Source organism: Schistocerca cancellata, chromosome 4 (assembly GCF_023864275.1).
Source record: "Schistocerca cancellata isolate TAMUIC-IGC-003103 chromosome 4, iqSchCanc2.1, whole genome shotgun sequence".
Lineage (NCBI taxonomy): Eukaryota > Metazoa > Arthropoda > Insecta > Orthoptera > Acrididae > Schistocerca > Schistocerca cancellata.
The window spans coordinates 882,963,983-882,977,516 of NC_064629.1; positions in this window are offsets into that span (position 1 = coordinate 882,963,983).

Genomic DNA, 13,534 nt, shown 5'->3' on the forward strand with positions numbered 1-13,534 from the left:
CTCTGGCACAGGTTTTGAAAGCATAACGGCCGAGGTGGCCGAGCGGTTCTAGGCGCTACGCTCTGGAACCGCGCGATCGCTACGGTCGCAGGTTCGAATCCTGCCTCGGGCATGGATGTGTGTGATGTCCTTAGGTTACTTAGGTTTCAGTAGTTCTAAGTTCTGGGGGACTGATGACCTCAGGAGTTAAGTCGCATAGTGCTCAGAGCCGTTTGATGGCATGACTCTCCCAGTCTATACCTGACAAGTTGAAGTCACCCTCTATTAGAACAGCATGATCAGGAAACTTACTCATGATATTCTGAAAGCTCTCTCCGAAGCGCTCTATCACTACAGCTCCTGACACAGTTGGTCTACAAAAGCATCAGATTACCGTTTTTGATCGTCCTTTGACGCTTAGCCTGGCCCAGATTAATTTAATTTTGGAATCTGTGATAACTTCGCTAGATATCATCGTATGGCATAAATACGCCGTCATCATTGGTGACTAATCTATCCTTACGACAAATATTCCAATCTGAACTTAGGATTTCGCTGCTGTTCACTTCTAATTTCAACCAAATTTCTGTTCCTAATACTATCTGAGCATTATAACATTCAATAAGCAATACTAATTCTGGTACCTTTCGTTGGATGCTGCTATATTAATCTTTTCTATATCCGATCTGCGATGATGAACATTCTTTGAGAACATTGATGATAATATGTATGGGTTGGATAAAAAGTACTGGCAACACTGTCGTAGCATGAAGGATGTGCATTGCTGCTGTCTGTAGCTGATAGCAAAAGGTTATTTGAAGTATTGCAGTGAGCGACGACGGCTGTGTTTAAGTCAGTTGCAGTGTGTACTGTCTGAAAGAGTCGGACGCCAGTTCAAGCACCCTAATAGTATGTTTAGGAAACACGAACATCGTGCGTGGATCAACACTGAAGTGGCATGTGACTGGAATGCGTAACAATGTTTCCTTCTAGTACTGCATCCCATCATCCTTCATGTGATGCACGATGCCACACGGTGAACCCCACTCAGCAGCTCCTGCGTATGTGAGAGAGGGAGATACTGGAATGACCAGGGTATCCACCCATTGTGAGTGCGTGCCATTACATGTTCGCCAAAATGAAGGAATCTTCTCGTTGCATCCGTTTCGACACAAGAGAAGACATCCGTGCCATAGGGCGGTACTTGCGAGACATTGAGACAGATGGACGGGATGACGGAGAGCGGCGTCTTCCACCTGTGTGGGGGAAGGTGATCGAGATGTGGCGCCAGCATATCGAGGGCCTGTAATACGGTGAACGTCTGTTAGTAATGTCTGGTATGGGTTATAACGGCGTTGCCACTACTTTTTAGCCGACCCATGTATCTTCGATTTTGGCATGCATTTCGTCTCTTATCCTACAGGGGGAGGTCCCTATAACCTAAAAACACTGAATGTGCACACCACACATACCCCACTACCATAGTAGTAGTTTCTTGTGTGTAGTGGACACCTGACCTAATTGGGGAAACCCAAAATTCTCCCTGATAACAGAGGTCGAGAAATTCGCATCAGATACTGCCACAGAATCGTTCGGGCCTCTGGTTTAGACCTATCACTCTGCTCCAAACAAGAGGACTGCGATAAACTGCGGTGCAATGCCTCAAATACTGAGCTCAACCTGTACCCCACGTGTGATGCTAGTTGCCTGCAGTAAATCGGGCATCCACCAAAAGGAACTGAGAATAGCCTTAGTACCCAAGTGGCAGGCACCATTCGTGCTGACACATGCCACAATTTGTAGTCGGTTGCGCCCAGTGCGCTCGATAGTTGCCAGCAGAGCCTCCTCCACGTTTCGGACGAGAGTGCCCGACAAACATATTGAGTTCACACTGGCATTCCTTCCGATCCCATCTGCTGTTTCCCTGAGGGGCTGCATCACCACCCTAACATTGCAGCTTCCAATGACGAGCATACCTGCCGTCTGCACCCGGCTGAACTGGGCAGAAAATCGGCCACTGCTCCAACAGCAGAGGCACCCCGTGCCGACTCAGAGGTATTATCGACTCTAGGTAGCACATCGTACCTGTTGCTACAGCGTAAGGAGTCAGCCATGTGGCACGTTCCCTCTTTCGCCTTTCTCCGAGTGACGCGCAAACCCACCACTGCCTGCCACTCACTCTCGAGTGAAGAAAGACCAGTCAGATATTGGGTATCTGATGACGCAGCGACACCCTCGTCAGCAGGGGATTGTCCGCCGCTCGTGGTCTCGCGGTAGCGTTCTCGCTTCCCGAGCACGGGGTCCCGGGTTCGATTCCCGGCGGAGTCAGGGATTTTCACCTACCTCGAGATGACTGGGTGTTTGTGTTGTCCTCATCATTTCATCATCATCCAGGAAAGTGGCGAAATTGGACTGAGCAAAGGTTGGGAAATTGTACGGGCGCTGATAACCACGCAGTTGAGCGCCCCACAAAAAAACCAAACAAACCAAACCAAAAGCAGGGGATTCCAGTGGCACAAATGGTGTTGTGGGCCTCATCACCAGCGCCCGCAGCTTTGTGGAGCAATCAAAAGCCTGTCGACTGTGGCCAATGCAGCTGTTTACGGACGGCAGTCAATTCTCCTTGTGTCCGCTCGAAACAAGCACAGTCTCTATCCATAGCGTACAGTGTGAAAACACTATATAAGGTCTCAAAAAATGTAAACAATGCAGTCGGGAGTAGCTGAGAAAGTACAAACAGACTCACACTAAAGAGAAAATTACCCGACTGTGGCGCTGCTGAGGTTGGTATGTACGCAAAATATTAACGTGATAACAATTTTATGTTTGGAAAACAATGACAGTTCAAAGAGTTGTGCACTTGACACATGATCATTAAAACTGACTCGATCACTGATCTGAGTCATGAGGCGGTCGCAGATATATCGTGCACACACCATTCTTGATGTGTATGTTAGGTTAGGTTAGGTTAGGTTATCCACTTACACTCTAAGATTTAAAAAAAAAGGCACACCACGATGGAATTATCCGAATGAGGCGGAAATCGGTAGATATGTCGTACATGTGCAGACAAACAAATGATTACAATTCCAGAAAAATTGGATGACTTATTCAAGAGAACGAGCTTCACAAATTGAGTAATGCGTTGGTCCATCTCTGACCTTATGCAAGCAGTTATTCGGCTTGGTATTGATTGACAGAGTTGATAGATGTCCTCCTGACGGGTACCTTTCCAGATTCTCTCCACTTGGCGTGATAGATCGTCAAAACCCCTAGTTGGTTGGAGGGCTCTACCCATAATGTTCCAAACGTTCTCAGTTGGGGAGAGATCTGGAGGGTTTGCTGGCCAAGGTAAGAATCGGAAAGCATGAAGAAAGCAGTAGAAACTCTCGTCGTGTGTGGAAAGGCATTATCTTGCTGAAATGTAAGCCGAGGATGGCTTGTCATGAAGGGCAACAAAATGGAGCGTAGAATATCATCGTCGTATCGCTGTGCTGTATGGTAGGACTGTTGATATTATTAAAAATATTGGGATTCCGATATATCGATATTTAAAAAATGTCATCATCGCCAATTGATATATCGAAGTAAGGTATAGATATACCTACGATAAAGATATTGACAACCAGCCTATAAAAATATCGTCTGCACATTGTAAATATACTGCCGGTTTTAGACCTGTATATTTAAGTTGTTGTGTCACCGCCAGACACCACACTTGCTTGGTGGTAGCCTTTAAATCGGCCGCGGTCCGTTAGTATACGTCGGACCCGCGTGTCGCCACTATCAGTGATTGCAGACCGAGCGCCGCCACACGGCAGGTCTAGAGAGGCTTCCTAGCACTCGCCCCAGTTTTACGACCGACTTTGCTAGCGATGGTTCACTGACAAAATACGCTCTCATTTGCCGAGACGATAGTTAGCATAGCCTTCAGCTACGTGATTTGCTACGACCTAGCAAGGCGCCATTACCAGTTACTATTGATACTGTAATCATGTACCGTCAAGAGCGACGTTCACCATTTATCGATTAAAGTTAAGCATTCCACCAGCTACGTCCGTTTTTTGCTAAAGTCTAAGTTCCTTGACCTGTTCCAGACCTCACGCCAGCCTGTGTGTGCTAAAACGCGTGCCTTTCGGCTTCCTCTAATATCACGGTGTTGGCTCTCCTGCCAACCCACAACATAAGTACTGATCTATTATTAGATATTCTGTACATCAACAAGCTAGCAGCCTGCCCATCCCCCTTAGAGTATGAATTGATAGGAAAACAATGCAAGTTCGCGCTTGGCGATAACGACATTGCTAACAATGGTAACTGCATGTAAGTGGCGCAATAAAAGGCGTCCGATGGATCCGTCGTTCGGTTTCGTCACACATCGAATGTGTCTGGAACATTTCATGTCGACTTTCCCGTTTTTTCATTGCTGCCAACGCCAGGTACCAGCAGTTGCAGTGTCAAAATTGCGTGGTGAGGCCGAGAGCCGATTACGTCAGCATTTCCCCTCACTCATCTCTGTCCACAGTAAACACCAACCTCTTCGTTTACATTTTTGTTCATCATTTTCAGGAACTGTTTTTGAAGGATGTGAAGGATGCTTATGTGAAGAAATAGCTGTTTCTTCACATCGGAAATCCTGTTATTCCATTCACACCGCCACCCCGCACCCCACCCCACCCACCATCGCAATCGGACGCCGTCTTTAGTGCCACATATACTTGCTACACACAGTCAAAGAGTACAATTGGACTTGATGAAAGTTGAACAAGTATAAGACTCCTTCACACAGTTAAAGTAAAATTATGTTCTACTATAGTTTCTATAGAACGACTTCGAATATTTACCGAACATTGTGGAAAAAATTTAATATAAAATGAAAATATCGGCACTCGATATTGCCATCTTGATATCAGGGGGTAAATATCACGTATATATATATATATATATATATATATATATATATATATATATATATATATGTCGGCACTCGATATTGCCATCTTGATATCAGGGGGTAAATATCACGTATATATATATATATATATATATATATATATATATATATGTGTGTGTGTGTGTGTGTGTGTGTGTGTGTGTGTGTTACCTTTGCTGCATGCCTAATGTTTATATCGATATTTTATATCGTTATCATTATATAATTATTTTTTCAAAAAAATCATCGTAAATATGTCTATATCATTACATAAATATATTACAATCATTAAATAGTATATATACCACTATTTTTGAAAAAATATCGGTATTTTATATATATTAATTATCTCACGAAATAAGCATCAAACGAAAAAACTACAAAGAACGAAACTCGTAAAGCTTGAAGGGGGAAACCAGATGGCGCTATGGTTGGCCCGCTAGATATCAACTGTTTTTTTTGTTTTAAATAGGAACCCCCATTTTGTATTACATATTCGTGTAGTACGTAAAGAAAGACTACTTTTTTCGCTTTGTGATTGGTGGCGCTGTAATAGTCACAAACATATACGTACGTGGTATCACATAACATTCCGCCAGTGCGGACGGTATTTGCTGCGTGATACATTACCCGTGTTAAAATGTACCGTTTACCAACTGCGGAAAATGTCGATATCGTGTTGATGTATGGCTATTGTGATCAAAATGCCCAACAGGCGTGTGCTACGCATGCTGCTCGGTATCCTGGACGACATTATCCAAGTGTCCGGACGGTTCGACGGATAGTTACGTTATTTAAGGAAACAGGAAATGTTCAGCCACATGTGAAACGTCAACCACGACCTGACCTGTAAAATGATGATGCACAAGTAGGTGTTTTAGCTGCTGTCGCGGGTAATCCGCACATCAGTAGCAGACAAATTGAGCGAGAATCGGGAATGTCAGAAAACGTCGGTGTTGAGAATGCTACATCAACATCGATTGCACCCGTACCATATTTCTATGCACCACGACTTTGAACGTCGTGTACAGTTTTGCCACTGGTACAAGAGAAATTACGGAACGATGACAGATTTTTTGCACGCGTTCTATTTAGCGACGAAGCGTCATTCACCAAAAGCGGTAACGTAAACCGGTATAATATGCACTATTGGGAAACGGAAAATCCACGATGGCTACGTCAAGTGGAACATCAGCGACCTTGGCGGGTTAACGTATGGTGCGGTATTATGGGAGGAAGGATAATTGGCCCCCATTTTATCGATGGCAATCTAAATGGTGCAATGTATGCTGATTTCCTACGTAATGTTCAACCGATATTACTACAAGATGTTTCACTGTATGACAGAATGGCGATGTACTTCCAACATGATGGATGTCCGGCACATAGTTCGCGTGCGGTTGAAGCGGTACTGAATAGCATATTTCATGACAGGTGGATTGGTCGTCGAAGCACCATACCATGGCCCGCACGTTCACCGGATTTGATGTCCCCGGATTTCTTTATGTGGGGAAAGTTGAAGGATATTTGCTATCGTGATCCACCGAAAACGCCTGACAACATGCGTCAGCGCATTGTCAATGCATGTGCGAACATTAAGGAAAGCGAACTACCCATTATTGAGAAGAATTTCGTTACACGTATTGCCAAATGCATTGAGGTTGACGGACGTCATTTTGACCATTTATTGCATTAATGTGGTATTTACAGGTAATCACGCAGTAGCAGCATGCGTTCTCAAAAATGATAAGTTCACAAAGGTACATGTATCACACTGGAACAACCGAAATGAAACGTTCAAACGTACCTACGTTTTGTATTTTAATTTTAAAAAACCTACTTGTTACCGACTGTTCGTCTAAAATTGTGAGCCATATGTTTGTGACTATTACAGCGCCATCTATCACAAAGCGGAAAAAGTGGTCCAACTAAAACATTCATATTTCTTTACGTACTACACGAATATGTAATACAAAATGGGGGTTCCTATTTAAAAAAATGCAGTTGATATCCGTTTGACCTATGGCAGCGTCATCTAGCGGGCCAACCATAGCGCCGTCTGGTTTCCTTCTTCAAGCTAGACAAGTTTCGTTCTTTGTAGTTTTTTCGTTTGACGCTTGTTTCGTGAGATATTTGGCCTCGTCACGATCAGTGGACAACCCTGTATACAATTATTTTTTTTTAAATGCATATCATCATTTTTTTTAAAATATCGACATATCCGCGGATGACAACAAAAAAGGTCCTACTATGAAAAGAAATGGCACCCAGACCATCATTCCTGGCTGTCGGGCCGTATGGCGGGTGACAGTCAGGTTGGTATCCCACCGATGTCCGGGGCGTCTCCCGACACGTCTTCGCTGGTCATGGGGACTCAGTTCGAAGCTGTATTCATCACTAAAGACAATTCTACTCCAGTCAATGAGATTCCGGGCCCAAATGGCCAGCGAAGACGTGTCTGGAGACGTCCTGGACAGTGGTGGGATACCAACCTGACTGTCACCCGCCATGGGGCCTGACAATCAGGACAAATTATCTGGGGTGCCATTTCATTTCACAGCAGCTCTTTGGATGTTATCTGCGGCGCCCTCACTGCACACCGGTATATCGACGATATTCTACGGCCCGTTTGTTGCTCTTAATGGCAAGCCATCCTGGGCTTACATTTCAGCAAGATAATGCCCTTTTGCACAAGGCGAGAGTTTCTACTGCTTGTTTCGTGCTCGACAAACCCTATCTTAGCCAGCAAGATCGCCAGATCTCTTCTCAACTGAGAACGTTTGGAGCATTATGGGCAAGGCCCTGCAACCAGAATGGGATTTTGACGATCTAGCGCTCTAGTTGGACTTAATCTGGCACAATTTCTCTCAGGAGGACATCCAATAACTCTATCATTTAGTCCCAAGCGGAATAACTGTTTGCATAAGGGTCAGAGGTGGACCAACACATTATTAACTTGCTCAATTTGTGAAGCTCTTTCTCATCCAATTTTTCTGAAATTGTAATCATTTGTTTGTCTGTACATGTAGGTCACATCTACCGATTTCGGTCTCATTTGGATAATTCCTTCGTGGTATGTCTTCGTTTTGGCTTAAAGTGTATTTTGGTAATTGTGTCATTTTGTTTCACAGTAAAGTTATGTTCCTTTTAGTTTCATAACGCTTATTCATGCATTTCCTGTTGCCATTGAGTCTGAGTTCACACGTGTTCGCATATGTACAGGTTGTGCAAAACGGTTTTTGCACCGTATTGCTTGCTGGCTTTCGTCCCAGTATCTGCGACCGAAGTTTGTTTAACGATTTTTTTCTGACATTCGCCAGCACGAGTTGCCGACATTGTCAAAGATTTCCATTCCATTGCTTGACTCAAAGCCCCCACCAACAGTAGAGGATGAATCTTTAACAATACCAGGCTTTCGTGAAGGCGAAACAGCAGAAATGTCATTAAACAAACTTCGATAGGTGATTCCAAGACGATACCCAACACGCAATGTGTCAATAAATGGTCACGAAGGTCTCAGAAATGTTGTTTTTGGCTCTGTTTATTTTGCAATAGGCTGTGGAGTCTCGATCACTACCTTCCATATCACCGTCACCTTCTCAGGCACATAGACCTATACCACCCTTACCAAATTGGCAAGCCATTGCTGGCCTGCCAAATCGATAGTGGCGGTCCACTAACTGACGACAGTATTAGGGGAGAAAGAAAATCGGCTCTACAGGTGTATCTGAAATGAATGTAGAAAATGAGAGAGCTGGTAGAGTGGGTCTTAACAAGCATATTTCACATAGGAACCCATCTCCGCATCCCTTAGCGTACGGCGCTAGGCGTCGTTGAACAGTTTCGCGCACTGCCAAGAGCGTAGGCACACAACATGCCGTCCGAGCCGTCATGGTAGCAGGTCTGCCGGGCAGCGATTTCAATATACAGTATTTGTGATATCAAAATAAAAGAGACGTCGGGTTGAAGTTTTATAACCTTTATTTGCAAACGCTGTAGTCGACATAGCTGCAGATGGTTCAAATGGCTCTAAGCGCTATGGGACTTAACATCTGAAGTCATCAGTCCCCTAGACTTAGGACTACTTAAACCTAACTAACCTAAGGACATCACACACATCCATATCCGAGGCAGGATTCGAACCTGCGACCGTACAAGCAGCGCGGTTCCGGACTGAAGCGCCTAGCACCGCTCGGTCACAGCGGCCGGCATTCTTGCAGAGTTTACAGACAGGACAACACTACCGATTTTCCAGCTTTCACTGGGACGTGAACGTGTTGCTTATGGATGTGCAAATGCCTGTTTGATAAGTGTTGCATAGAGGGCACCACCTGAGCACACTGCGGAGTCTGGTTCGCCCTGCGTCGGTTTGTCATCAAACGGGGACACTCTTGTGTGTGGAGCGGACAGGAAATTGAGCGCTGTTCTCGGGAGGCAAGGGCAGACATGTACTGTACTTTGGAGCGGAGCATGGATTCCGAATCGCCGAGTGCCAGATACACGCACATTTCCCACCACCCGCAAGTCCCAACGAGAGGCAGTTTCAGTTGTGGTACATTTTCCACTGGAACGTCCTCGTAATGGCACATGTACATTTAAGGCCTGTTTCGAAGCCAGGTGTACTCATTTTGTGTTACAAGTGCGAAGGTCTGACGGACGCGGTCGTCAACGCACTGTGCGTATACCCGGGCTTGAAGAGAAGGCGTTCGCACTGCTGGAGAACACACCATCAACAAGCTCGCGGCTTGTTGCACGGGAAATGGTGTAAGCCATTCCACAATTTGGCATGTGTGGCACGAAGATGAATTGCACCCCTACCACCTTCAGAAGGTTCACGCCCTTAACCAAGATGATTTTCCACGTCGAACTGAGTTCTGCAAAGGTGTGCTATTCAACCGGACTTTCCGAACCGTGTACTTTTTACGGATGAGACATCGTTTATACTAGAGGGTATGTCCAACAGCCGCAATCGACACGTGGGGGCACAGGAAAATCCCCAAGCCGCCTTTCCTCGTGGTCACCAACATCGCTTCGCTATCAGCACTTGCGCCGGCATGGTAGGCGATAATCTGGACGGTCCATACATGTTCTCCCAGACTGAACGCAAACAGACGCTTTATCTTTCTACGAGAAACTCTGCCAGAGTTGTTGGAACATGTTCCACTCAACGTGTGACAGCGAATGTGTTACCAACACGACGGTGCACCTGCATACTTCGCACATGCAGTGCGAATGCATTTGGATGAAACCTTTGGTGAGAATTACATTGGGTGCTGTGGGCCGGTGGAATGACCTGCACGTTCTCCTGACTTGACGCCCATTGATTTTTTCTTCTGGGGCCACCTGAAATCTGTTGAGACTGATAAACAGCTGATAGCGCGCATTGTGGCAGTTTCTGATGCAATTTCCACTTCGCCAGGAGTGTTTGAAATAGTGCGACAGTCATTCCAGCGTTGCGTGCATTCAAGTTAGACAAGGCCGGCCGCTGTTGGCCGAGCGGTTCTAGGCGCTTCAGTCTGGAACCGCGCGACCTCTACGGTCGCAGGTTCGAATCCTGCCTCGGGCATGGGTGTGTGTGACGTCCTTAGGTTAGTTAGGTTTAAGTAGTTCTACGTTCTAGGGGACTGATGACCTGAGATGTTAAGTCCCATAGTGCTCAGAGCCATTTGAACCATTTTTTTGCATTCAAGTAGAGGGCGTCATTTCGAAGACTTTTTGTAACTGTTTTGAAATAAAAGTTACAATTCTTTACCCATACTTCTCACTTACCTTGATGCCACAAATACGTTGAAAACGTTGCCCTGCAGACCTGCTGCGATAACAGCTCAGATGGCATGCTGTGTGCTTATCCTCTCGGTGGCGCCCGACTCTGTTCAACGACGCCTAGGGCCACACGCTAAGGGACGTGCACATGGGTTGCTATGTGAAATATGCTTCTTATGATCCACTCTGCTAGCCTTCTCATTTTCTGCATTCATTTCAGATACACCCTTTATAATACTAGCTTGCGTCCAACTCAGGGTGATTTCGCATGCCGAGCACTGTAGGAATCGTCAATTTTTCCGTTTTCCGTCGTTCCTTGGTTGCTTCAAAATTCATGGAGGCAGGTCTTTGCAACTAAATGAATGGCAGTTCGTTTTTTACCATACGCGTTTCGCTTTTATGGAACATTTTCAGTGGCCTGTAAGACATGCTTGTTTTTATGTATATAATAAATGCATTAGTTGCATTAGTTAGTATGTTAATAAAATGTTCTCGGATTTGAAGCCGCATCAAATGTTTAACTTTCCAAGAGCTTTTGGCAGACATCTCCTCTGCCATTAGCCACGCGGGATTAGCCGAGCGGTCTAGGCGCTGCAGTCATGGACCGTGCGGCTGGTCCCGGCGGAGGTTCGAGTCCTCCCTCGGGCATGTGTGTGTGTGTGTGTTTGTCCTTAGGATAATTTAGGTTAAGTAGTGTGTAAGCTTAGGGACTGATAACCTTAGCAGTTAAGTCCCATAAGATTCCACACACATTTGAACATTTCCTCTGTCATTACCGAGCGAGGTGGCGCAGTGGTTAGCACACTGGACTCGCATTCGGGAGGACGACGGTTCAATCCCAGTCCGACCATCCTGATTTAGGTTTTCCGTGATTTCCCTAAATCGCTTCAGGCAAATGCCGGGATGGTTCCTTTCAAAGGGCACAGCCGACTTCCTTCCTCATCCTTCCCTAATCCACTGAGACCGATGACCTCACTGTTTGGTCTCTTCCATCAAATCAACCCAACCCAACCACTCCTTTGCCACGGTCAAGTTGTTGTCCGTCGTGTGACTGAGACTGCAAGAACCAGACGGACCTGACCTCAGTCTGTCGAGGGCGGAGGCTAAGCAGGGACTGCTATTCCTTCTAATTCCTAGCTGGTTGGTGGTAAAGTACCTCTCGTTATGGACTGTCTTGAAGTTGTAACTGGAAGCTAATATACAGGACTGCTAGCAAGCCAGTGGTTAAAAAAGTTTCTTGAATTCTTAAAGTAGCCGACGACGAGTTGTTTATCATGAGAGGAATGCCTCTTCCGTCCCGTCCGTGTTCCTCCTGTACCCACTTGACGGAGACCTGGATGATATGATCCCAGTCAGCGGGGACGAAGGCAGGATTGGCGTTGATAATCCTCAGTTCCTTCCTGGAGATGACGTCGCACATGGTCCCATGATACCTGGAGAGATCGTATGGCTAGTGGGGAAGGGAAGGTTTGAGAACATTAGGAGGGATAAAAAAGCTGTTGGTCCGTTTAATAATAGAAGTATCGTCGAATACAATTCGGTGTCCATTCTCCAGTGCATGTTCTACTACACCTAATTTTAGATTATAAGCTACACATTTGTAGAGCTTTTGGTCAGCCAACTCCCCACGCACATTGGACATTGTATGCACCATATGAAGAATACCGAGGACTTCATCTATCGAATGAAATGTCTTTACCTTGGTGAAGGGGATGTTATGGTTAGTTTTGATGTGGTTTCCCTGTTCACGAGTGTGCCCATAACAGACTCTACAGATTTGCAGTCCCGGCTCTTTGACACCATCGTGGATTTATAAGATAGCCTGACATCGTCATATTTTTTACTTGGTGGAGAATATTTCAACCAAACATTGTGATGGGGAGCCTATTAGCTCCACTTGTGGCCAACCTCTTTATGAAGCATTTTGAGGACATTGCTTTGGACACAGTGTTACGGCGCAAAGTCAGCGCCGGCACGCCAGCCGGGAATGACAGATAAGAGAAGGCTGTGACAAGAGGTTAGCCATTCGCACGATGACCGACCTCCCTCCAGGACGACAACGCGACAGCAGTGGCCCCTAGGCGAAGACGACATGGGCACCGCGCCCGACTGGTAGCAACCCCATTTCGGTAGCAGCCTCAACGTTAGTCACTTCGTTAGCCGACTCATCGCAACCTCTTCATTAGCAATCTCTATGTAGCACAGTTAGAGATTATCATCACTGCAGTTCAGTTGACAGGCTTTTGTTAGAAGTGGTCGCTAGGAATAGAAGTGTTACTCGTGTTTGTCTATGTCGAAGAAGACTGATTATTTTGTATGTCGGCCTTTGCTTGTGACTCATCTGTCTAATTGCACTTGTGGATAATCATGTATAAAGCACTACAAGAACTCTCAGGTAAAGGTTCAGTATTTGTAGGTGTCTTGTTGCAATAAAACTCATTAATACGAGTTGTTTGGTTGTATGTCTAGTGAACCGAGTATGCAGCATTTCTAGACACAACAACATGGCGACGAGATGTACGAATAATATGGTGCCGACGATATAGGAGCAATAACATAGCGGCAATCTGTTAACGTTTCGAACCCAGAGCCACCAGCTGCCACAGATCGTCTCTGTTTTGTTTTGTCATGCGCTTTTGTGTTTTGCTGGCGTCTTAATTCTACCTTGTCTTTTCTTTGCAGGGGTGTGTTTACATATTTTAACAATGTCTCTTATAGTATTTTTTTCTATTCAGTGTTTTCAGGTGGGCGTAGCAGAAATTTTCCTCGCTTGTGTGATTATTTTTTGTATTGTCTGTTTATTGCATTTGCCTGTTCCAAAATGAGCAACCCAACCTCTCCCACCTCCTGCTCAGGCGC